The following is a 27,880-nucleotide window of genomic DNA, read 5'->3' on the forward strand; positions in this document are numbered from 1 at the left end:
AGAAATTGGGGAGGTAGGTGTAAGGGGGAAGAAAGTTGTAAAGGAGGGAGTTCGGAGAGGGAATGGTGTCCAGGGGGAGGAGGGACCAACGTTGGAGGAGGGAGTAAGGTGGGACAGTGTCCAGGTGAGCGTGCAAGGGAGGGGGCTGTGGAGTCAATTACTGCCTCCTGGGGCGTGAACTAAGGATGGGTGTGGTAGGAGGGAATGGTGAGTGTGAGGGGGGTAGAGGAAACCGGTAGGCTAAGAGGGTGAGGGTGCATCAGTAATGATAGAAGGGGTGGCGAGAATAGTTGGTAGAGCTCGGAAGCAGACACGAACCCTGAGGTTGGGAAGGAGGAGGTCGGGTAGGTCAATGTGAATGGGGGTAGGATCGTCAGGAAGGTAGGGAACGTGCATGTTCATCTGGACATCCTGGAAAGAGAAGGGTGTGGGTTGGTAGGTGATGGTGGGGAGGTGGAAGGTAATGCCAGGGGTATTGCCAGTGATGGGGAAAGGGCATTGGTGACAGGGGGGCGTGGGTGGTGGAGGACAGGGGAACTGACAATATACTTGACTACGACCATGGTTTTCGAAATCGAAAACGAGAGGTGCCTCGTGTTGAATGGGCACAAGCGCTGTATGGGAGTGTGATCATGGATGGGCGGAGATGCAGGTCAGCTCAGATGGACAACTGAAAGAAAACCCCAGCAGGTAGCATTGAAAATGTTCAGAACAGTAAGATGAGTGTGATGGATGAAGGCTCTACATGTATGGTGGAATGCGTGCACGAGGCTCCAAAATGGCCTGCCACACAGACTCTTCTCCCTCCGGGATCCCAATGGTCTGGTGGTGTGCAGCTGATGTACTAGTGGTGGTGGGGAGGGGGGGCGGGGGTGGGGGGCGATGCAGTAGGAGGACTCGCAAAGCTTGTCAATGAAGCTGAAAGACACCATTATGCATTATTCAGTGAAAGTGAACATATTTTCAGGTTTATAAAGTGATCTGCGCAAACGCGTGTGATCAGAATTTCTTAACCTTTCTAAGCCTACCACTTCTTCTAGGTGCTGCCCTGACATCCACAGCAGGGGTAGAGACAGCCTGTACAATGGTTGGCCCTGTTGCCTCTGATGACTTCGGCATGTGCCGTCTGGAGATCCATGGGCTTCAGGGCCCCAGCTTGCTTTGGCTGTCCTCCTGTGGGCCAGCTGCTCCCTCTGTGGTGACAAAGGATGAGTTTGTGGGGGGGGGTCACAGGAAAAGGGGACTCAGACGGAGTGGACAGCCTCTGAGATTCCTGAGTGATGACCCGAGTGCATCCAGCTGCCATTCCTTCTTTCTGCCACCCTTTCCATGGAGACCTCCATATGTGTGCATGTGGGCACCACTTAATCAGATTACAGGCGGACGCACTCCTCCAACTTGCATGCCACTCTGTTGGAGGCTTCCAACTGCTCTGTGTGATATTCCCCTGCCTTCTGCTGACTCTCCACGATGAGTTGGAAAGCTGAATCCAGAGGCTCATCATCTGACTGGGACCTCACAGATGCCACTTCTCCAACAGTCCTCCGAATGCAGGGGAGCTCGGCTGAACTTGCCTCCTCCTGCTGCGGACATGTGTCTGTGCAGTGACCACCACATCGTGAATGCGAGCCTGCTCTAGATCTAGGTTCCACCAAGGTATGCGTCTCTGTGCTAGGGAGGGTGTGGATAAGCGTTGTGGCAGGTCTTCTAGGCAGCTTATTTCCAGCTCTTCAATGGAGGAGGTGTCCTCCTGGCTGGAGGTGAAGACTAGGATGGGGCTGAGGGACTTGCTGGCTGAGGACATCAGTCTCTTGGCAGAGCTCCCTGTGAACCAAAGTAGAGATGATTAGTGCATGTCAGCAGAGTCAAAAGCAGGAGAGGGAGCACTCACAGTTGCATTGAGAGAGGGATAATGTGGTGCAGGATCCTCATGTGGGTGTTCACCGCTGACCTCACCGTCACCGCAGGCACGGTCCACATCACCAGTCAGTATGATGGCACAAATCCTCAAAGTGAGTGAGGGGCCTAATGAGGGCCACTCCGCCCCTGCTCTGGGACCTCTCCCTGCTGTTGTGAGCCAGCTTCTCCTGCATGAAAAACAGATGGAGAGAGTGTGAACAGGACGCATGGCACTGTGTGGAATGTTTGCGTGGTTAGTGGAGCCATGGATGGGATGAGGACATGAGCTTGAGAGGCTATTAGCCTGATGGAGATTGTGAGTGTGTGTGTGAGAGTTAATGGTGTTGCCCTTTGTGGTGTGAGATCCATGTGGATGTGTGGTCGGTTTGTGAGTGTGTGAGTTGAGAATGACGAGGTGGTTGACTTATCCTGGCTGAACATATGAGAGCATTCGTCCTCTTCCTGCACTGGATGGCTGATGTGCTCTGTGCCCCGGTGGCACTGACCACCACTGCCACCGCCTCCCATGGCCAGATTGGTGGCTCTGGTGGACCTTTTGCATCTAGAGCTGGGGTGGAGGACATCACGGCAGCCTTCCACTGTGTCCAGCAGGTGCCCCACAGAGGCATCACTAAACTTGGGGGCTGCCGACTTCTTTGCTTTTGGGGCTATCTGTTGCCTGGAGCAGTTCTGGTCTGAAGACAGGAATAAGGCTGAGCTTTGGTCTACTTTAAATATGGCGTCCGGAGTGAGGAAGCAATGAGGTCACAGCGTGGTCAGGACATCCAAGCCCACCCACCAGCGATCCGGAATGTTTCCTATGAATACATTGTTAATGAGGCGGGACTCACCGGCAAGGAGATGATAAGACGATACAGTGCAAAAACCCATCATTGTGGCTGGCAAGTAAAACATGTTTTTCACGTCCACTACAGCACTTAGTGCAATTCAGGAACGATTCCGCCAATAGTCTAAGTTCATCATTTTTGCACCACATAATGACTAGGTTAAATATCCACGGTGATGAGTCAGTGATACCATTTGCTTCAATTCAGCTTCTGTGACACTTTGGCATGGATTGCAAACAGTAACTGTCTCAAATTGTGTGAAACTGGAAGAATTGGCCAGTTGACATAAGGAGCACGAGAGTTTCCCTTAATCTCCCCAAATCCTATAAATAAGGAAGGTTATCAAAAAGATTTACCTCCATAAGACTTCTGCCTTTCGCTATATAGAAGATAAACCTGTCTATGGTGACTTTCTTTTAGTGCACTGGAACTGTGATCATTCCCAAAACTGGAAAAATAGTGTCATTATAAGCTTGAAGGGTATCTGTTGCAGGAATGAAATTTGTGAAAAATAATGATGGTTGAGTTAGTTGTGCAATATAGACATTTTCACGACCAGATCTATGAGAAGTGACACTGAAATGCCTGCAATCTCAAATGAGCATTCCATAAAGTGACCTGGTGCATTACCATCCATCATGGTTTACACATACAGTATCTCACTCTCAGGAAGAGGCTTCCCCACGTGTCAAACCTACAAGTTGTCTTCATCAACAGTCTGCACACCTTTGTGAACTAATTCCACTTTAAACATGGGTTACAATTTTCCTTCAAGCTGGACAAGGTGTTGTGAATCGATAGGTACCTCCACAATTTGGGCACATATTTGAAGGTATCTGACTGTGATGGGGCATGCGTAACACTTGCATTTGAGCCAGCTGGGTAAGCTGTATCTGCTACCCTGAGTGTGAAAGTGCATTTCTGTGTAATCTCTTTGAAACAAATATGGTAGATTCAATTTGGGCTACCAACTTCATGGTTTTTCCAAGGTTAAATCATCATCTTCTATGGGGAGACCTTGCCTAACTTAAGGAATTAAAGTATTTTCAATTAATTGGTCATGAATTTATTCTTGGTTAGTGTGCCAAATTTACATAAAAAGGCTGTTTACTGCAACGTTGCTCATCATTTCCCTGGCATCTCTGGTGGAATGTATATTGTTCAATCATCACACTTTTCTTTGGCCCAAAGTATTTTTCAAGAGCACTTAACAAACATAGATATGTCTTCTGTGAGCTGCTCCAATATTCACTGGCCTCCAGCTCGGAAAAAAATATACAACTATCGTCTTCTTGTGTGTCACTGCTATGTCCAGGCTGTCCATCCCCATAGCAGGCAAATAAGTCTTCAGCCCTGAAATCCATCAATCCCGTAGCATGGCGTGGATCTCCCAGCAAAGAAAGAAAAGATGCTGGAGCTGGTAACTTTAAACTATTCTCCATTGCCAAATGTTAAGTTTTATGCCTCGGAGATGTGTAAAGATGACACCAGTTTCTGTGTCTGAACAGAGTTTTTATTCACAAGTGTTTTTTAAAATGTCTGCTCTCGTTCTTCCACTTACCTGCTTTCAGTTTAGTTTCTCTTTCTCTCTGTAACCACACTCAGCCTTGGCTAACAGCATACAGTACAGGGAAGAATCAACAGACATGCATAATTAAACACTGAACAATTAAACAATTCAATACTACAAAAGATGCCCAATTTTGCGACTGTTAAATGTGAGGCATTTTTGGAAAGTTATAGGATAATCATATCCCTTTACCTCTGAAATGCTAACCCTCTATCTTTGATTTTTTTTCTTTTTATTCATTCCTGGGGTGTGGGCATTGTTGGCTAGGCCAGCATTTATTCCCCATCCCTAATTGCCCTTGCTTAGAGGGCATTATTAAGAGTCAACCACATTGCTGTGGGTCTGGAGTGACATGTAGGCCAGACCAGGTAAGGATGGCAGATTTCCTTCCCTAAAGGACATTAGTGAACCAGATGGGTCTTTACAACAATTGTAATGGTTTCGTGGTCATCATTAGACTTTTCATTCCAGTTTTTTTTTAATCAAATTTCACCATCTGCCATGGTGGGATTCAAACTCCGCTTCCCAGAGCATTACCCTGGGTCTCTGGATTACTAGTCCACCACCTTAAAAAGCTAACACAAGTTAAGTCATCCAACTGAATGCTAATTGACAACAGTATTATTTCCAGATTAAAAGAATGGAGATGAAGTAGTTGGCTTGTATGTTGGTGGCAATGAGGAAACAAAATTACATCCAAACTAGGTATGCCACACTGACAAGATACAGGGCTGCTTACAATTTGAATCAAAAACTTTACATCTATGAAGAACTATAAGAAAAATAAAACTGGATGAATCACCCAGTGCCAACTTGGGCACCCGATTCAAACATGACAAAGGCACACCCATCCTGGTCAACCCTACAAACTCTCCTGCTCTAACATCTGGTCACTTGAGAAAAAATTGGAAGAGCTATCCCCAGACTAGTCAAGCAACTGTCCGACATAGTCCTCCATCAACATTCCTGGGTTTGTCTTGTCTCACCAGCAGGACATATCTACCAAAGGTGATGGAACAGTGGTATACAATTGGAAAGGAGTGACCTGGCAGTCTACAATTTTGACTCTGGACTCCTTTATATCTCATTGCACCTCAAAGTTCTCCTCCAAGTTACATACCGTTCTGATTTGGAAATATATCCTATTCCTTCATCAGTGCTGGATAAAATCCTGGAACCCCTCCCTGACAGCACTGTTGGAGTACATTTTTCACGTGAACTGCAGCAGTTCAAGAAGGCAGCACACCATAAGCTTTTCAAAGGAAATTAGGGATGGACAAGAAATGTTGGTCTTACCAGTGACACCCACATCTCATCAACGAATAAAAAAAAAATTTAAGCTACTATCCAAGAATGATGCTTTCTGGCGTTGATAATGTATAACAGTTCATGGCATGCAATTGCGCAATAATAGGGTCAGGGAGCTGTAAAATTAGTTTGTTTATTTGTTATAAAATATGTAATTAGAATCATAGGATGGCTACAGCACTGATGAAGGCCATTTGGCCTGGCATGTCCCACTGCCCTTCCATTTTTCCATATCCCTGTATTTTGTTTCCTCTTCAGACAATTAATTGAATTCTCTTTTGAAAGCTTCAATTGAATCTGCCTCCACCACATTTGCAGGCAATGCACTGCAGACCCTAATCACTCACTGCATTTAAAAGTTTTACCTCATGTCACTGTTGTTTCTAATGCAAATCACCTTAAATCCATGTCCCCCAGATCTTGAACCTTCTTTCAATGGGAACAGACCCCTCATGGTTTTGAATACCTCTATCAAATCCACTTTTAATCTTCTCTCCTCCAATGGAAACAGTTCCAGTTTTTCCAATCTATCCTGAAGGACCTAATCCCTGGAACCATCCTCATGAATCTTTTCTGCTCTCTCTCTAATGCCGTCACATCGTCTCTAAAATGTGGTGTTCAGGAGAGGGAATGAAGGAAAGAAAGGAGGAGGGGGTAGCAGTATTGATTAAGGAGAATGGTACAGTTCCGGAGAGACAGGATATCCCAGAGTAGTCAGGTACAGAATCTATTTGGTTGGAGCTAAGAAACAATAGAGCTACCATTACATTGCTTGCTGTATTCTATAGGCCAGTATCTAGTGGAAAAGATATAGAAGAACGGTTTTACAAGGAAATTGTAAAGAGGTGCAAGAATTAGCGAGGTTATAATAGGGCACTTTTATTATCTGAGATAGACTGGGATAGTAATAATGTAAAGGATAGGGTGGGGCAAGAGTTTCTAAAGTGTGTTCAGGACAATTTTCTACATATGTTTTCAGTCCAAAGAGGAAGGAGGTAATACTGGATCTGGTTCTGGGGTATCAGGTTGGTCAAATGGATCAAGTGTCAGCAGATGACTATTTAGGAAACAGTGACAACAATATTGTAAGTTTTAGGTTGGCAATGCGAAAGGACAAGGAGCAATCCAGACTAAAAGTAATTAATTGGGGGACAGACAACTTCAATGGAGTGAGAAGGAATTGGCTCAGGTAAACTGGAATCAGAGATTGGCAGGCATAACTGGGACAATGGAACAATGGTACGTCATTAAACAGGAGATAGGGTATAATCATGACACATTTCCATGAGGAGAAAGATAGGACACACAAATCCAGAGCTCCCTGGATGATAAAAGAGATAAAGAATGAGAAGAAGTGGTAAAAGGGTGCATATGGCATATGACAGGTGGATAACATAATTGAGAACCAGGCTCAATATAGAAGGTTCAGAGGGGAAGTGAAAAAACAAAGAGAAATAAAGAGAGAGTATGAGAAGAGACAGATAGCTAATATAAAAGGAATCCAAAAGTCTTCTGTATGTATTTAAATAGTAAAAGGGTGAGAAAAGGAGGATTGGGGCTGATTATAGACCATTAAGGGGATTTATGCATGGAGGCAGGGGGCATGGAAATGGCACTAAATGAGTACTTTGTATCTGTCTTTATCAAGGAAGAAGATACTGCCCATGTCGCAGTGAAAGAGGAGATGGTTGAGCCACTTGTTGGGCTAAGAATTTATAAAGTTGAGGATGAGATAGGCTGGCTATGATTAAAGTTGATAACCCAGCATGACTGGATGAGTAAGGGAGGAAATTGCAGAGGCACTGATCATAATTTTCTAATCCCCTTAGATACAAGGGTGGTGCCAGAGGACTGGAGAATTGCAAATGTTACTCCCTTGTTCAAAAAAAGGTGTAAGCATAAAACCAGCAACAATAGGCCAGTCAGTTTAACCTTGGTGGTAGTGAAGCTTTTCGAAATAGTATTTCAGGACAAAATTAATAAGCATTTGGACAAATGTAGATTAATTAAGGAAAACCAGCATGGATTTCTTAATGGCAAATCATGTTTAACTAACTTCCTTGAGTTTTTTGATGAGGTAAGTGTCACAGACAGAGTTGATAGCCTGGATTTTCACTGAGTTGGGATGACTCGGGAGTCCTTTAAAAGTGGCAGGTGCGTCCCAAGTCCGCAAGTCCCCAACTCCATTCCTGGGCTGTCCGATTTTCCAGAGTGCCTTTTAGGGGTGTGGGCTGGCTCAGGCCACAAGGGTGCACCTGGCATTCCCGACTTGGCAGGTTTCATTTTGGAGATATGCACATATGCCCTGGTCCTCCGCAATTTTCGTGGAATTGGGCCAGGTTTTAATAGACTGGTGGTTCACTCCAGCTTAGGGGTGTCATGAATCATAGTCTGCATGAGGGGACCTTTGAAAAGGCGAGTTCAAATGGCCCTCCTCATGTCTCCATGTCAAAGTATGCCCCCCACCCACCCACTCCATGTCCCTGATGCCCTTATGTCAAGCTATGCCCTTCCATCCACCCAACCCCATGACCCCATGCCAAGCTAGGCCCTCACACCCCCACCCCACATGACCCCTCATTCCACCAATGTCAAGTTATGGTACTTCCATAACTATTGACCCACCTTACACTGTATAGGACCAATAAATCCTATATTGACAATAGGATGTGGGAAAAAAGCTTTAAAAAGTCATTCATTTATTACTTTCCACTATGTTAAAAAAAATCATTTAACTACAGCCCAATAAAAGTGTCAATTATCTAGCCCTATTCAAGTATCAATAATAGAACGTGCAAGCACTTGAAACCTCTTAACTTTGTGTAAATAAACATTGTGCAGATTGACAGCAAAAATGAGGCTGCCAGAACTGTCACTCAAACAATTTTTCTCTGAGGCTCAGATGTTTCAACACTTTAATGGATGTCTGGGCTCTCAGCCAAGAATACATGATGAGGTTTGATTGAGAGCTCACTCGAGGAACTGTTTATTTTATCTAGGTAGGCAGTAAGGCTGATGTTGATATGAGGACGGGATTTCTGCTGTGAATTAAAAATCTTCAAGGGTTGCATCCTAACCCTGGTGCACACCGGGGAGCAATTTCTACCACAGTCAGAGCTATGGTGGCTGTGTTTGTTGAAAATGCTGTTTAGACAGACATGTCTGGTGATGATCAGATCCAGCTGGTGCCAATGCCCTGATTTTGGATATCTCCATGACACCCTGTGGCATGGTTTCTTCTGAAAGAAGATCTTAGTCACATAAAATTTGTGGTAGCAGCAAAGCTCAAGTAGGTTCTGTCTATTCTCATTTATCTTTCCTAGGTCGCATCCAAAGCAAGACAACCATGTCTCATGGTCCACGCCCACTCTTGCATTGAAATCCCCCAGTAGGTAAAGGTGTTCTGACTTAGGAATCCTGCAGATAGCAGTGTCAAGCTCCTCATAAAACTGCTCTTCCACCTCTAGAGTAGAACATAGCATTGGAGCATAGAAAGTCATGAGGTTAGCTGGCCCTGTTTGAGTTGAGAGATGGGTGGAGACAACATGTTCTGAACCACATTTGAGGGTTCAGTTCTTTACAGTAAAGCCTACACCTTGATCACATGTTTCCTCTGAACTCCAGGTGAACGTGAAATGTTTTTCTTTCAGTGATCTACTCTCGGCGAGCCTGGTCTCTTGTAGGGAAGCTATGTCAATGTTCAGCCCATCAAATTCCATGTCACTTATAGCTTCCCTGCACATGTTATCGACCAGTTACAAGTCACTTGTCAATCCTGTGCACATAGTCCTGATGTTCCAGCTTGCCAGTTGAAGAGTTGGCATCTTGTTTCTTTTTGTTTGTTTTGTTTATTTCCCTGGCGTGGTGGATTCCGTCCATTTGTTGAGCAGAGACTCTAAGCTCGAAGCATCCATTGATGCTGATGGACCGTGGCGGATCAGCACCTTACTAGTTGGGGGCTGCCCAACTTAAGGTGACCAGTGGCTGACCAGTGGGACACGATGGTCCCTCCTACCATTGGAGACAACCTGTAGCACCCATTCTCTATGGCGATCGAGTTGGGCTTATCAACCGTAACTGCTGTCTCCTGTGTTGTGTTAACGCTCTGCATTGAAACTGAATGGTTCTCTACAGGACGAAAGCCTCGGCACAACTTATGGAGACCCTGGACTGCCCGAACATCAGGGCCCCCCTCTAGACCTTGCCAGTTGAGTCCAAAGGAATGAAAAACACTTCATTTGGCACTAACTTGGTTGCAGGAGTTGCCGGAAAGATGACATATTTAGACACCAGTTTGCCTGTGGGCTCCACTTCAGATGTTTTGTCGGGGTTTACTCCCTTAGCCTTCAACTCTTCCGAGGTATCCACAAAGTCGTGGAGCTATTCACCCATTGCTGGGAGTTTGGACCATGAGTGCCAGGGGTGTCCAAATGCCGGTAAGCCTGTACACCGCATGTCTGGGAGCCAAGCCTCTTGAGTTCCTCTGAGGCTTTAGCCTGGGGCTGTGAGTGGGACCGTGAGTTTCCAGGTGTCGCCACGATGAGGCACAGCTGAGTACTTACTGATAGAGAGGTTGTGTGCTGACAGGGAGACACTTTGACATTTGGCTCTCTTTATCACATTGTTGCTAGCCAGAGATGTAGACTGAAAATGAGAAGCAAACTAGCACAGAAAAGCAGAAAGCATACTAACCGCCTTCACCCACACACTAGACCCATCACGTCAGCCTATTGGACACAACACACAGTTGGAGCTCATGGAATAAAAGAGGCAGTAGCAGCATGGATATGAAATTGGCTGAGTGACAGGAAATAGGGAATAGTGGTGAATGATTGTTTCTCAGACTGGAGGATGGATTATAGCGGGATTCTCAAGGGTCGGTGTTTGGACCCCTGCTTTTTGTGATAATATTAATGACCTAGACTTCACTGTACAGGACTCAATTTCAAAATTTGTGGACAACACAAAACTTGGAAGTATTGTGAACTGTGAGGAGAATAGTACTAAACTCCAAAAGGATATAGACAGGCTGGTGAAATAGGTGGACAAAGTGGCAGATGAAATTTAATACAGAGAAGTGTGAAGCTATTCATTTTGTTCAAAAGAAATAAAGGATACAATTCTAATGGGGATGTAGGAGCAAAGAGATCTGGGAGTATACATGCACAAGTCATTGAAGGTGGCAGGGCAGGCTGAGAAAGTGGTTAATAAAGCATTCAGTATCTGAGCTTTATAAATAAGGGCATGGAGTATAAAAGCAAGCAAGCTATAATAAATCTGTATATAACAGTGTACAGTTCTGGACAGTTCCAGTAGAACAGGAGGCAGGAGCTACATGATGAGATTATATTGACACAGCAGCAATTATGCTACCTACATCATGTTCCAGCTGAATGTCAAGTCAGCGGCAAGTGCAAATTTGGTCCACATATAAAGGGTTCCCAGGGTCGCAAGCACCAAGCTGTACACTGCACTAAAGTCAAAGGCCCTGGTAAGAAGACGCTCCCAATAGTTATATTTTTGCACAGGTTCGCATGAGACTTTGAGCAGAATTTTCCATTAATGAAGCTAAGCGCGGTAGTGGGTTGTTTCGGCAGCGCCCACCCTGGCCACTGGAATGGCGGGAATTCGCGCCCAATTCTGCACTTGGAGCTTCGTTAATTATGCAAAGACACATATCGGTCTGAATCGCCTGGCAGGTAGGGAGTTGATTCATGCAGTAGCTGTCGGCTGATGGGTTGGCAGGTCCAGGAGCCATTTTTAAAAGCCAGTCCAACTCACAATCTCACTCTCTCCAGCCCACAAGGGATGTCTGGCAACCAGAAGAGGAAGGCCAAGAGCCTGAAGAACAAGATAGCACCGCTTCATGCACCAGGCCCTCCATGCCTTGATCAGAGGGGTGCAGGCGCACAGGCACATGCTCTAATCCAGGGATGGCTGAAGGAAGCACAGCAGCCTCACCTCTCCGGCCTGGGAGGCTGTCGCAGAGCAGGTCAGCGTGGCTGGCACCCATGCCCGAAGTGCCATCCAGTGCAGGAAGAGGATGAATGATCTCATCTGCTCTGCCAGGGTAAGTCATCCTTCAACCCCCTCCACTATCAAACTCTCGTCATGGCACCATGCACTCAAACAGCTACTCTCTTCAGTGATCTCACACAACCATTAGCGGGGGACACATATCAACACTCATTCTCTCACCGAGACTTTCACATCACCACAATCCCATCTATCATGTTGCTCACACTCCATCCTCTGGCCCTGCTGGGGAGGGCTCACCACATACATGGGACATGCATCTCACCCAACCTCTGCTCCATCCTTTCTCATCACATGTTTTTCTTTCTCTTCATACAGGCCAAGCTGGCGCACAACAGGCGCGAAAGATCACAGACTGGGTGAGGGGCGACCGACATCATCGCCCTCAGTGAATTCGAGGAGGCTGCAGCTGAGCTGGCTGGAGAGGACAGGCATCACTCCTGTGGGGAAGGGGAGATCAACCTTTCCCACCAACCCAGTACGGATCACAGCTCCATCACTTCATCAAATCCTGACAATCATAGTGAGCCACTTGCAGTGTTATTTAGCTCATACTCATTAACTGAAACTCTTTGCTCTATTTTCTAGGCACCACCAGTGCGAGCCCCCAGACTTCATCCAAGGAGGAAACTCCGGAAGAACTGTCACGGCACTCACACACACCCTCCACCAGCTCAGAGACACACACATCGGTGGGGCACAGATATAGATTAGGCTCAGGCTCTCTTTCTGAGGAACACCTCGCTGACACGTCCCTGCAGCAGTCAGAGGCAGGGACAGCCCAGGTCTCCGGCACTTGGGGGGCTGCTGGAAACCAGCCACTCGCTCGGTCTGAGTCAGGGGATTAGCCTCTGGAAGCAGCCACCTAATCTATGTTGGAGATGTAAGAACAGGCGGCGGAACATCAGGGAGAGATTTGGCAGCCAGTCAGCAGACTAGAGCGAATGATGGAGGAGTCTGTCCACATTCTGTCCAATGTCGTGGCTCCAACATGCGAGCACCTCGAGGACACCATGGGAAAGGCTGGTGAGCACCATGGAGACCTTGGTCCAGCAGGTTTTGTCAGATTTGCGCTCGGCTCTGCATTCCATGGCTACTCACCCTGGTGGGCACCATCAAGATGTAGGTGACATGGGGATGAGGCACCTTGACCTCCCTCCAGGCAGGAGTCAGGGCACGGCCCTCAGGGAGGATGAGCATCATCCAGACACCCCTGGGCCTCCTCTCAGGACACTCCAAGGATGTGCAGTCACTCACAGGCCCTCTGCCTGTGACCCCACCCACTCCATCTTCTCAGGACACTAAGGGGGCTTCTGCCCCCAAGCAGGTGGCCCTTATCAGGCCGGATCCTCCAGTCCTCGGGCCACCATCCACCAAGGTCATCAAAGCAGGCTGCCTCCAACTCTCCTGCAGGTGTCAGGGCTGCGCTCAGGCTAGAGTTAGGAAAGTTAAGAAAAATTGATGTCAATTTTGGGTCATCAGTGTTCTACACATGTAAATAAATTACACTTTTGTGAATACATTTGATGGTTATGTGAATGTCCCTGTCAGCTGAAGGCATTGTGAGTTTGTACTTTGGAATCCTCTTATTTCGAAGTTTAGCCTTGCTCCCACTCAGTGATAGTGTCCCACTGTAAGATTCACATTCCTGTGATGTCAACCTCAGTTGAACGAGTATCCCTATCCTTGTGTGATGTCTTAAAGGTGTGTTTAAATCTTTATTGGAACTGTGTGATGGAAGCGTTTCTAACCCTTCCTTCTCAAAGAACACCATTGAGTGAGGGCAGCTCATGAGCATCGATATTCTAGCAGCATTTGTGTTTCCATAGTGGCAATGATAGAAGAAAAGGCATGCACGGGAGGAGGAGATCCCTAGGCATGTCCACATCTTAGTTGCAGCAGTGTTTACATCATTAGATGGCAGCGAAGGCTTCAAATCTTCTCTCACATCGTTCTTGTTCCTCAGTGGACTCCCAGTTCCCAGGTTAAGTTCACTCACAAGGCCCCATGGACCAAAGCAAAGATCATGGCCCAGCGATCCATGAGGCAAGTGTGAAAGCGGGACTCGTTCTCGCTGCAAGTGGGTGGACAGCCCCTGAGTTGAAAGAAAATGGCATTGAGGGCTAGGAGAGATGTGGCCATATTCCCCCATTTGACTTTACTCTTCCTGGAACCTGTCAGCGATTAAAATATCACGGGCACATCCCCCACATCTTCCTTCCTCCCTGGCGTGACCACGCTCACACTGACCCTCAGCAGCCTCCTAAGGTTCTTGAGCCTCCAGATCTTCATCCTCCGATGACCCAGAAGGAAAAAAACAGTAAAAACTGGGAAATAAGAATACTTGGCCAAACTGGTCTTCTATATCTTAAAATGGAACACCAGCAAAAACTGGGAAATAAGAGCAAGGGTCTGAACTGTTTGTTTCTTTTGGGAAGCTGTCATCCTCCCCCAGTTCATTCTCTGGCAGGGGATCACCTCTTTGCATAGCCAGATTGTGAAGGGTGCAACACACTGCAATGATGTGGGAAACCCTGTCGAGAGTGTATTGGAGTGAGTCATCTGAGCGGTGCAAGCATCTGAAACACACCTGCAGAAGCTCTATGGTCTGCTCTATAAGGGAGCGTGTGGAGTTGTCAGCAGCATTGTAACTCTCCTCAGAACTCTCCTCATCAGGGTGATGCACTGGTGTCATCAGCCAGTATATCAGCAGGAGCCCCTTATCCCCAAGCAACCATCCCTGCAGACATAACGACCCCTCACAAATCTCAGGCACCTGGGAGTGATTCAGGATGTAGGAGTCATGGCAACTCCCAGGGTACCGTGCACAAAAGTGCAGTATGTGCTTCTAGTGATCACATACCAGTTGTACATTGATGGAATGATAACCCTTGCATTTTATAAATATTAGGGGCTGCGAAGCTGGTAAAGCCACATGGGTGCTGTCTATTACACCCTGAACTCTTGGGAAGTCTGAGGTGGCAGTGAAGCCGGTGAATCTCACAGCCTGGCTTTCTTCATCCAGAGCAAATCTAACATAATGATGGACCTTCCTGTAAAGGGCATCTGTGACCTCCTTTATGCATCAATGTGTTGTGAACTGAGAGATGCCACATAGGTCCCCTGTTGATCCTTGGAAAGAACCAGAGGCCAAGAAATTTAGCACTGTGGTCACCTTCAAAGCCACTGGCAGAGGATACCCTCCAACTTCACGTGGTGTCAGGTCTTCACGAAGAATATGGCATATGTGATGTACCAGAGCTCAGGACAAGCATAGACATGCACAGCATTGCCTCTCACTCAGTTGTAAATAGAAGACACTTGGACGATAAACTCTAGGTCTGGTGAGTCACCCCCATGGTCTGGGTCTCTCCTCCTGACCTTCCTGTTCATGCTGTGGCTCTGCTTGACCATGTCTCCTCTGCTGGAGCTGCACGTGGAGTCGCCTACCCCTCCTTTGCCTCCTCCATTGCATTAGGACCCCGTCAAAGGCAGCATTGAGCCCTGGATCCATATCTGCTTTTGCCTTCTCTCGAAAAGGAAATGTTGAAGACATTAATGATTCAAGGGGCAAGAAAGTGAAGCTTAGAGGATGACACGTTTGGAGACTGTAAGGATCCATAGTTTTTCCTGCCCTGTTTGCATGGTAGCTGATGCTGCCTTGTCCCTGAGACACTAGCACACACATCGAGGTGACCCAGATGGCATCGTAGATATGTAACATCTTGAGCCCTGCGTGGGATGTTAAAGTTTCAGTGAGATGAGTGACCCAACCTAGCTCTGTGCTCCAATCTTATTAATGGCCAATCAGTGCTCATGGTCAATGAGTAGTTGCCCTTTGGCCAATTCGGACTGTCACATCTGGTGAACACTTGACAGGCCTTCATTGATGGAATGCCATATATGATACAGTTGTGCTTCCTTCACAATTGCTTGCATTCCCAAATTCTACATTCCTATGTGCCACTCTTGAGATGCAGCGACTGTGATGTGAAGCCACTGAGTTCTGAGTAGCCCTTTAACAGTGCTAATGAAGCCATTGGCTTTCAGTGGCTTTCATTGCAAGGAGGTCTTCCTCCTTTCTTTCTAAGCAGACTCCTGCGGCAACAGGTATTTAGAGGCCAACCCCAGAAAGACCTCCATAGTGTTCGTCCTTCCCTCTCGCTGCCATTCCACAGCCTTCCCTCCTCATTGTCCCCATCGTGTTTGCCCATCCCTCTCACTGCCATTGCACAGCTTTCCCTCCCCATTGCCCCCGTCATGTTCATCAACCTGACCCTCGCCTCACAATCCAACCCCAGTTGAAGCACAAGTCTCTGAAAGTGGAAGCCTGCATGAGTGCCACAACACAGTGTTGTTCCATGGGACAATGAAAGCAAAGAGAAGGGGCAATCCAGCCCTACAGCTCGAACAGAATGACAACAAGACCAGAGTAGCGCTATAGCAGATGTGTTCCATTCACCTCGAAGTTACCAGCGAACTGAGGTCCAAACTGTGCACGCTACCCTTTTTCAAACGGATTTGGGGCCGACGTAATTTCCCACTGGCGTAACAGAAGATTGGAAAGTGTGGCAAGATTCTGGTGAGCCGCTGTTTAAATGAGCCTTTATATCATGCTAATGAATGCAAGTGGTGTTTGCTCCACTAGTCGGCCCACCATGAACGTACCATCGGGAGAATCGCAACTTGTTTTTACAGCAGATTTGCAACTTTTTGCCTGCCGCTCTATTCTCCGCTCCCGCCCGCCACAAAACCCACCACAGGCGCATGTTGTTGCCTCCAGCCTCATTACTGACATAAATGAATTTTCCAATGGACATGCTTGGAAATGGCAAAGTGTCTATACAGCAATATCAGGCACATCAGACTGCATGACCGCTAGTGACCCTAAATTGCTCCTTTTTGTGCCACAGAATGACTTGGCCCATAAAGACTCTCTATTGTCTCAGGAATGCACAGATAGACAGATATTTCCACCAAAAGTAGCCATAGCAAAGCATGAACTACAGCAGACAAATGCTGACCATCGTCCCACTACTGATCTTGATTAGACAGGAAAAGAACACTGGTCAAGTTTATTAGGCTACCAATTAGGGAACCAAAGTGGAGATCTATTGGTGGAAGCAGAAAGCATTGCTGAGATTCTAAGTGAAAACTTTGCATTGGGGTCTACCAAGGAAGAGGATTTTGCTAAAGCTACATAAACAAGTAGTTTGCCAAGACTGTGAAAGAGATAAAAAATAAATGAATAGAAAGTTATAGAAAGACTGGCAGAAATTTAAGTTGATGAGTCATCTGACCTAGATGAGATGAAGCCTAGTTTACTTAGAGAAGTAAGGCTAGAAATTGCAGAGGTTCTGGCCTCAAAATTCCAGATTTCCATAGATAAAATGTTGGTGCCAGAGGACTGGAGGATTGCAGTGAGGCAAGCATGGACCAATAAAGGAGAGCCAGAACAGATTTGTTAAGGGAAAGTCATGTTTCTTGACCAAGTAACAGAGAGGGTGGAACAGAGCCATTAATTTGATGTGAATATGGATTTTCAAAGGCGTTTGATAAAGTATCACATATTAGACTTGTTAACCTAATTGAAACCCATGGGATAAAAAGGGCAGTAGCAGAATGGTACAAGATAGGCTAAGAGGTGAAAAACAGAGAGTTGTGGTAAATAGCTTTTTTTCAGACTGGAGGGAGGTGTATTGTGGAGACTCCAATGTTCAGTACTAGGACCACTGCTGTTTTGGATATAAACTTGTGACTTGAGCTTGGGAATATGGGGCAGGATACTATCATTTGCCAATGACTCAAAATTGGGAAGTGTCATAAACAGTAAGGTAAGATATCGAAGAGGATACCAAGAGGATATTGAAAGGATGGCAGAATGGGGGGACACAGGCCAGAAAAGTGTGAGATGATACACTTTGGTATAAAGAATGAGAAGAGACAATGCATACTAAATGGTACAATTTTAAAAGGGATATAAGAAAAGAGAGACCTAGGAGTGTTTGTCCGCAAATCTTTGAAGGTGGCAGGGCAGGTCAACAAAACAGTTAATTATATGGGTCCATGAGCTTTATAAATAGAGGCATAGAATACAAAAGCCAGACAGATATACTAAACCAATATAAAACACTAGTTTACCCCCTGCTGGGGCATTGTGTCCATTCTGGGCACCTCCCTTTAGAAATAATGCGAAGGCTTTGGTGAGGGTACAAAAAAGATTTACTAGAATGGCTCCATGAATGAGGGATTACAGTCACATGGAAAAGTTACTGGAGAAGCTGTGTTTGTTCTCTTTAGAGCAGAGAAAGCTAAGAAGAGATTTGTTGAGGTATTTAAAATCATGAAAAATTTTGGATAGGATAGAAGGGACAAATTTAAGATGATTGGTAACATAACAAAAGTCTTTTTTATACAGCAACTGCTTAGGATTTGGATGTACTGTCTGATAGAATGGTTGATACAGGTTCAACAGTAGCCTTCAAAAGGAAATTGCATAAATATTTGAAGGAAAAAAATTGTGAGAATGTGAGAAAATAGTGAGGTGTGGGAGTAAATTAAATACTTTTTGAAAGAGCTGACACAAACTCAAAGGGCTGTACTGTGCTGTCGTGTTCTATGATTCGATTGTTCGTCCCTACTTGCCCCAAGATGGTGGTGGCTTCTCCCTCAATTGCTGCAGTCCTTGTGCTGATGGTGCTCATACACCAGTGTTTGGTATTGAATTCCTAGCTATTGGTCCAGGAACAATTATAGAAACTTGTCAAGGGTTTTGGAGTTAATGGTGTTGTTGATGCATTGTTGATTTTGTTTCACACTTTGTACGTTTAAACTAACAGTCAGCAGATAGTTGTGCACTGATTGAAAAATCCAGTGAACATTTGTTGTTATGTACTTTATGCTTTAAAACTAAGTGCAGAAAAGTGATTAGCAGAAATTTTATCTATTGATCAATCTGCAACAGCTTCTTCAAAATGAATGGCAAAAACACCAAGAAAGGAAACTATTGCTTTAAGCGGGAAGTTCTGCACAGGCTGCTTCTGGGATGTCTGCAGTGAGTAATATTAAAGCTTCAAACAGAGTAACAAAAGGCAATGACTGATCCCAAGAAGTTTACAAATATCTTACTTCATAATATTTAGGATTTTATGGCATTCAGTCGAATATATTTATTCTTTAATATTCAAATAAAACTCATGAGATGCAAGTAATTCTCATACTTTTTGCCTTGGATAACTCTTTTGAGTCCTCTTGAAAGCCAGCCTTGAAGTTATTGGTCCAATATTTAGGCATACTCAGGCTAACAAGGTGTTACTTCCAAAGTCTGATCCTCTGGTGGATCCTTTTAGGACTGGGTCCTGCCAAAGCAAGTCTACAGAAATCTCTATTTTCAAAAATGTACCAATAGTTTTGGAATAAAAAAATAAAATTTCTTGGAAACATCATTCCTTTATTAATGCATATATATTTATATATATATATATTTAAATAACAACACAACTAGGCTGTTACACAACATTTGTAATGATCTCATTTTACAAAAAGCGTTGTGAATATTTCAGTACAAGGGTGGTAAGATGTGGGGTGGGATCAATTGGGGACTAAATAGGGAATCTGTACATGGAGACAAAGGGCATCCCAACAAGAGTAGAAAAGGAAGGGAGGAACTTAAAATGATCATGAACACTAGAGAAAAGGTATTAGGAAAACTAATGGGATGAAAGGCTGACAAGTCTCCTGGACCTGATTGCCTGCATCTTAGGGTCTTAAAGAAAGTAGCTGCAGAGGTTGCATTGCAGAGATGCATTGCTTACAATCTTCCAAAAAGGGGGAAAAAAACAGTGAAATTTTACACAGTTGATTAGCTGTTTATTGTCACTTCATGTCCAGTTTCCTCTGTCTCCCTCATTCTCATTTTATACACAGACTGAAAACTTATAAAATGTTGTCCATTTACTTTCTTTGATGCGGCTGTCACAAAATCCATATTTTTCCATATCCTCTTAATTCTAATTTAAATAAGATATAGAATCATAGAATCATGTAGCACTGAAGGAGGCTAATCAACATATGATGCCTGTGATAGCTCTTTGAAAGAGCTATACAATTAGTCTCACTCTCTTGCTCTTTCTCCATAGCCATTCAAATTTTTAACTTCTGACATTTATTCAATTCTTTTTTGCGGTAACTTTGTCAATTATGTTAAACCTGTGTCCTCTGGTTAATGCCCCTCCTGCCAGTGAATTAATTATCAGTAGGGGAACATTTAGGGAATAGTGATCATAGTCTCATAAGGTTTAGATTAGCTAAGGAAATGTGAAGGAGCAATCTAGAAATACTTAACTGGAAAGGGAAAATTAAGGACAGACTTATCCCAGATAAATTGGAGTGAAAGATTGTCAGACAAAACTATAAAGGCACAGTAGCTGTTTTTAAAGAGGAAATGGCGTGGGTAAATATGAGATATATTTCCAGAGGGGGGAAAGATAGGGATACCAAAGCCAGAGCTCCCTGGTTGACAAAGGAGGTGGAGAGTAGGATGAACCAGAAAAAGGGAGCAAATGATAAATATCTGGTTGATAAACAAGTGAGAAACACGCTGAATATAAAAAGTTTGGAGGAGCAGTGAAAAATGAAATGAGAGGCAAAGTAAGTATGAGAAGAGACTGGCAACTCACATAAAGTGGAATCCAAAAGCCTTCTGTCAGCATATATATAGTAAGAGGGTGGTAAGAGGAGGGCAGGTTTGATTAGGGAATAAATAGGGGGTCTGTACATGGACACAGAGGGCATCCAAAGAAGAGTAGAAAAGCAGGCATCAAAAGGGAGGAACGTAAAACAATCATGAACATTAAAGAACAAGTACTAGGAAAACTAATGATGCTAAAGGCTGACAAGTCCCCTGGGCCAGATGGTCTGCATCCTAGGGTCTTAAAGGAAGTGGCTGCAGAGATAGTGAATACATTGGTTGTAATCTTCCAAAATTCCTTAGATTCTGGAAAGTTCCCAGCAGACTGAAAAACTGCAAATGGACCACCTCTATTCAAGAAAATAGGGAGACAGAAAGCAGAAGACAATTAGCTAGTTTGTTTAACATCTGTCATTGTGAAAATACTGGAATCCATTATTAAGGAGGTAGTAGCAGGGCAATTATTAAATCATAATATTATCAGGCAGTGTCAAATAGTTAGTGAAAATTTACTAGAGATCTTTGAGGATGTAACAAGCAGGGCAGGTAAAGGGGAACCAATAATACAGTGCATTCAGATTTCCAAAAGCATTTGATAGAGTGCTGCATAAAAGGTTACTGGACAGATAAGAGCTCATGGTGTTGGGGATGATATGTATTAGTATGGATAGAGAATTGGCTAACTGACAGGAAGCAGAGTCGGAATAAAGGGGTCATTTTCAGGTTGGCAAACTGTAACTAGTGGAGTGCTTCAGGGATCAGTGTTGAGGTCTCAGCTATTTGCAATTAATGACTTGCATGAAGGGACTAAGTGTATTGTAGCCAAATTTGCTGATGATACAAAGATAGCTAGGAAATGAGCTGTGAGGAGTATACAAAGAGTCTGAAAAGGCATATAGATAGGTTAAGTGAATGGACAAACAGGTGGAGTATAATATGAGAAAATGTGAGGTTATTCATTGTGGTAGGAAGAATAGAAAAGCACAATATTATTTAAATGGAGAGAGACTGTGGAATGCTGCACTACATGGGGATCTGGGTATCTTTGTACATGAAGTAGTTAGGAAGGCAAATGGAGTATTGGCCTTTATTGCAAGGGGGTGGAGTACAAAAGTAGGAAATTCTTGCTACAACTCTTCAGGGCATTATTGAGACCACAACTGGAGTACAGTGTACAGTTTTGGTCTCTTTATTTAAGGAGGGATGTACTAGCATTGGAAGCAGTTCAAAGAAGGCTCACTCAGCTGATTGCTGGGATGGAGGGGTTGTCTAATGAGGAAAGGTTGTACAGGTTGGGCCTATACTCATTGGAGTTTAGAAGAATGAGAAGTGACCTTACTGAAACATAAGATTCTGGGGGTGCTTGACAGAGTAAATGCTGGGCGGATATTTCCTAACATGGGGAATCTAGAACTAAGGGGCTCAGTTTAAAAATAAGGGGTTTCCTATTTAAGACAATGATGAGGAGGAATTTCTTCTCTCAGAGAGTAGTTGGTCTTTGGAATTCTCTTCCTCATATAGCAGTAGAGGCTGGGTCATTGAATATATTCAAGGCTGAGTTAGATAGAGTTTTTTCTATCTACAAAGGAGCTAAAGCTTAAGGAGGACAGGAGAAAAGTGAAGTCAGAGCTACAATCGGATCAGCCATATAGAGCAGGCTTGATGCGCTGAATGGCCTATTCCTGCTCCAATTCTTATGATGTTATAATCATATGGCCAAGATGCTAAATGAGTACTTTTCACATGTTTTTATCAAGGAAGAAGATGCTCGCAAAGTCAGAGTGAAGGAGGAATTAATTGAGATACTGGATGGTCTATAAATTGATAAAGAGGAGGTATTAGAATGGCTGCCTGTGTTTAAAGTTGATAGTCACCAGAACTAGATGAGATGCATCTGAAGATGCTGAGGGAAATAAGGGCAGATATTGCAAAGACACTGGCCACAATTTTCCAATCTTCTTTAGATATGAGGGTGGAAGAATGGAAGGTGGAGTAGAAGATGGAGGAGGATGAGGGAGAAAAGGGAGGGGTGAGAGAGAGGATGAAGGGGGAGCTGGAAGGAAGATTGAAAAGTAAAAGGTGGATTGAAAAATCTGAGTTGAGGAAAATGCAGAAGGAAAATGGGGGAGTGTGAGAAAGGAGGCTGAGAGTGGAGGGACATGAGGAAATGCGAGGAGAATTGGGGAACAGAAGGGAGACTGGTATAAATGATAATGATCCTGAGATGAACGCCTGGACATATATCACTTCATCACCAAGATTGCCTACTTTTATCTCTGTACTATCACTCAAATCTGCCTCTGCCTTAGCTTACCCTCCATGGAAACCCTCATACATGCTTTTTTATCTCTAGATTTGACAATTCAAAAGCTTTCCTGGCTGACCTCCCATTTCCCACCTTACATAAACCTCAACCAAAACTCTGTTGCCCATGTCCTAACTTGCACCAAGTCTCAATCACTCCATTACCCTGTGCTTGCTGACTGACATTGGCTCCTCATCCAGTAATGCCTTGATTTTAAAATGTTCATCTTTCCTTTCAAATCCCTCAATGGTCTCAACCCTCCCTAACTCTGTAACTTCCTCTTGTCCTATAACCTTCTAAGGTCTCTGCAATCCTCCAGTCCTGGCCTCCTGCACATCCCCGATTTTAGTTGCAGCACCATTGGTAAATATGCCTTCAGTTTCTAAGGCCGCGCTCTGAAAATCGGTCCCTACAACTTTCCATCTCTCTGCTTCGTTTCCCTCCCTTAAGTCACTCCTTACAATCTACCTTTTAGTAATCTTACCTACTATCTCCTTATGTGACTCGGTGGCAAATGTTGTTTGATAATGCTCCTGTGAAGCATGTTGGAATGTTTTACAATATTAAAAGTGTATATAAATACAAGTAGTTATTGTTGAGATGGAAAGAGGGTGGTAGAGAAGGGAAAGCAGAGGAAGGCATAGGGAGGATTTGAAATCTAAACTATTTTACTATATATTAAAAGCTCTGTGTCAGATGCAACATTTCAATTCAAATTATTTGAAATTTTCTGTAACAGGTTCTGCCAATGGAAAAATCCATAGGAAAGTTGGCAACATTAATCTGTAGTACTAATTACATCTGTAGGCGATGCTGTCATAGTCCTGAGCCTGTAACATCAGGTCAGAAATCAGGGCTTGGAATTTCTGTTGTGGTTCTCCCTCAGACATTGGTAAACTCCTGGAGAAATGGCAAAGGTGGCCAAAAGTGGCTATTTATGCCAGTTCTTTGTGGTTTCTGTTTCCATTGTGGTCAGGATCCAGAGGAGGGTTTTGAGGATTTTCTGTTCTCCTAAAGTATTCTGCTCAATTATGTGGTTTCTCAAAACCATTACTCTTTATTTACAACAAATATTCAGACAGTTGGACTGCAACATGAGGTTGGAGCTGCTCCTCCATCCAGTTTCCCCTTACGGTAATGTGATTTGACATCACTATTATATCAGTATCATGTATACTTCTGACGTTAACCCTTTACATTACAGTTTCTGCCATGCTGCTGAAGATACAGCAGGAAATTGGAGGAACATTACAGAATTCCAAGATCCTGACGTCTTACCCAAAAGCTGGGTTAGAAATTCTGATGACAGGTCATTGACCTGAAACATTAACACTGTTTCTCCTTCCACGGATACTACCAGACCTGCTGAGTGCAGTAAACTTTGTGTTATCCAGCACACCACCAACAGGAATTTCTGATGTTCCCTAATACAAATCGTCACTTAACCAACTTGAAGAAATTATCCTGAACCAATATCTGTATACTGTATTATTTTACACTTTACTTTATGTTTTAATGTGCTGCTGAAAATCAGAATAAAACAAATACTGTTCTTTACTTCCTGAGAACTTGCATATTAATTAGTTCATGCCACAACTATTGTGCTCTATTCCGTTGGTAAATGGAACTCTGTTAACAGGCATTTTTGATGAACCGACACTGCCCATTTCCTGTGCATGCCAGGTAATAAAGACTTTACTGTATTTCCAGTATTTTCTTCTTTTATTTCAGATTTTCAGCATCCATAGTATTTTACCTTTTTAACTCCTTCTGATCTGTCTTTGATTCCTGAACCTCACAGCTTACATAAAATTGAGCAGAATACTGCACCTCTGAGGCCCATCCCTGATCATACCACCTCAAGTCACAAGTGACTTCAAGAACTGAATAAGGAGCATGATTTGAATTCACCGAGTGAAAGTGGAGCCTTAATGTTTGCAAGTTGGCTGCTACAAAATAACAGTGGCTGCACTTCAATGGTTGTGAAGTACTTTGGCATGTAGTATAAAGTTGGTTCTTTATTTTTTTAACTCAACGCCATCACAAAGTGAACATTTTGTATTAATCTCTATTTGAGATAGGCATCATTTGAGTTCTTTTAAATTCTTTTTAAAGATGTAGAGGAACCACTTTCTGAAAAAAACAAATGTTTTCTTCTCAAAGAATATTGGAATGCAAGAAGTAACAAAGGAATGGCAGAAACGTAAAGAAATAGCTGTGAATAAGTTTAGGTTATATTAATTTGTGGTAGGACACTTTTTTTTACTTATCTAATACATTTAGTTCAACAAATAGTTATAGTACTTCATGAAGGCAGAAAGAGTTCAAAATGTGTTGATGAAAATAATTCCCTGGTGTATATTTTACAGGAAAATTATCCTAAAGTTGAAAATAAGAATGGTAAAATTAATGCAAGTACTTCATATGGCTCTGTGGCAATGTGTTAACAGCTTACTTCTTTTATTCAAGAATCAGACTGTGAACTTTGAGCATAGATCAGACTGGTCATTGATTTAAATCACACATGACTGCATTGATGCACACAAGCAGAACTTTAATGAAATTGCTGATGCTCTGTTTCAAAATGATGATAACTGCATTTAATTCAGTGCTGGATACAGCAAAAGAGCCTGGCAAGATTTTATTTAAAAATGTAACATTTACCATCAATTGCACCCAAGTGGCTAATCAGGCCGCTGTGCAGCAACCTCGGGCATTCATCAAGAAAAACAGATATGACAATGTATATTTATATAGCACTAACAATATCTAGGAAGATATCTTAGAGTGATTGAGTGAAACATGAGACCCCTACTTGTACCAGGATGACAACAGATTAATTGATCAGCATCTCACAGATATGAGTTATTCACTTGAAACGTGACTTATGGCACTGCTAGATAGACCCCTATAATCCTCGCAATGAAGCACATTCAAAAGGAGCCTCAATGAACAGACATTTGACATGCTTATCTTTTCACTTATCCACAAGAAGGCGCTGTCATGAACTGGTTCAACTTGAGGTCCACTTGCCTGCTCCAAGTCATGACAATGCCCAATGATCTGAAACCAGAGACCACTGCACGGCAGAAAGATCCAAGAACATGCTACATCAATTTCCCAATTTTGTTTCCAAACATCCTCAAACTAATATTTGTCATATTTTGCATGGTGGACCTCAACATCACAGTATCTTCAGTGGGAGCATTCCTAAGAGATGCTCCAAATGTGCTCACCACTGAAATAACTAAGGTCTCTCATGTTGATATCTCAGTTGTTATATGCAGTTCAATTACAGTTTTCTGAGGGATAAAAAGCACTCTTTTTGCTTAGGGTCACCCAGTTGAGTAGGGAAATCCAACTGGTCTGTAAGGAGAAAATCATAGGCACACTGATTCACAGATGCATTGATTCAGAATCTTTGAATCAGACACAGCCAGTGTTTGTACAGTCCAGGAGGTCCCTAATTTTATATGGAAATGGCAAGGACCCATGCCATTAACAGCATACCTCGTTCACCTGGCAGAATAGAGACTAGAAAGTCAATGGTGTCTATTTTGTGGGGATGCTGGGTCCACCTCCCAATGCAAGAAGGGCTGAATTTAAATGTTTCTTCAAATTTTCTTTGCAGGGCCATGAACCTTCTGCTGTTCAGCTGTATGGTAGTTGTTGTCTCACCAGGCATACCACTGCCGACTCTACCCTGAATTACCCTGGAGGTTGAAATGATCAAATCCCCTGATGTAGGAAATTTTCAATCCTGGCCCCAGCCCCTTTTATGTTGATGGACTTGTAATGAGCAAGTGGAACCTCAATTTAAAACTTAAACATACAACAAGATCCTAAGTTATTGATAACTTCCAATGAGATGACTTCCATCATGCAGAGAGAGCCCTTCCCACCCAGCTCATGGAAGCAGACCAAGGCCCAGTTTGAATTTAATAGATGGGATGATATGATTTTATTCACTATGCCTTTAACTGAATCAGACACCAATACCGCTTTTTTGACTTTTACTAATGCCAAAGCATATTTCATGTTTAAAGAATGTAATTTTGCTGTTGTTAAACTCTCACAGACACTTTCACAAAATGCATTCTACAACGTGCTCAGCTTTGTATTGAAACCATACACATCAAAGTAATCAGGCTTCTCCAAATGCAACCTAGCCCATAAGTGTCTTGGAAAAATATGATTCAACAATGAAAATGTTAAATTAAGGACACAAGTCATACTTCAAAGTGCTTTAAAATAAGTGCTCTGTAAATAGCCTTACCTTTGTGACGTGCTTTTGTATTTTTGTCTGTAAGAAAAATATTATATTAACTGTTGTTGCCCCTTCAGCATAAAAACATATCATGAAATGATTAGGAACATACTAAGTAGAGATTATACTCCTAAAGCTCTAGGAGCCAGGAAAGCAATTTTGCAGTGCAACGTCTGTAGGGCTGGGGGCAATTTGATTGGAAGTTGGGGTAGAACCTGGATCTGGCAGGGTTCTATGACTTTTCAGCTCGGTGGGAAATCCCATCTTTGAACGTAAAGCCATAATGGTCACCCCCATGGATCAGAACTTGGAAGGTTAGGAAGTTTCTTAACTCAAAGGTGATTTTCAGGGATGCAGTCCACCCTTATTCACACGAAAGCAGCAGAAGCAGCTGGTGGATGCTGGAAACCTGAATTAAAAACAGAAAAATGCTTGGGGTACTCAGCAGCATTGGCAGCACCTTTGGACAGAGAAGCAGAGTTAACGTTTCAGGTCGATGACCTTTCATCAGAAGTTAACTCTGCTTCTCTCTTCAAATATGCTGCTTGACCTGCTGAGTATTTCCAAAGGAAGCACCCAGCAATTTTTAAACAGCCCACTGGAGCCACCCAGGCCACTGATGTTACAGTCAGGCAGGCAGACCTGATCTGCTTGGAAGCAAAGTGGCTGCTCACCAAAAGTGTGCAAAGTAGCCTAACCCCAGGCTTTATGATGGCGTCAGGGACACTGAAAGTGGGCAGATTTGCCTCACCCCAGATCTGCCCCGCCAACGACTTGCAACTTCAGAACCTAACTGAGCAAAAAAAAGTGAAAACAATGAACAAAAAGAAAATAAATCCATAAGTGAAAGATTCAAATGAATTGCATTATAAGACATGTTGAAATTTGTCTGCGTATTATAACTTTAAAGAGACATTAGGCTTAGTTTGTCTAAGAAAAAATGTGGGTTAGGGCATCA

At 43.7% G+C, this 27,880-nt stretch overlaps 1 protein-coding gene across 1 annotated transcript in view; it reads right to left on the bottom strand.

Annotated features, from left to right (window-relative positions):
• pde1a (phosphodiesterase 1A, calmodulin-dependent) overlaps positions 1–27,880 on the bottom strand; it is a 522,967-nt gene that overhangs the window by 491,285 nt on the left and 3,802 nt on the right. The window contains exon 2 of the mRNA XM_041200982.1: positions 26,932–26,958. The gene's annotated coding sequence lies outside the window, so the exon portion shown is untranslated. The remainder of the gene's footprint in view (positions 1–26,931; positions 26,959–27,880) is intronic.

This window comes from Carcharodon carcharias, chromosome 12, assembly GCF_017639515.1.
Source record: "Carcharodon carcharias isolate sCarCar2 chromosome 12, sCarCar2.pri, whole genome shotgun sequence".
NCBI lineage: Eukaryota > Metazoa > Chordata > Chondrichthyes > Lamniformes > Lamnidae > Carcharodon > Carcharodon carcharias.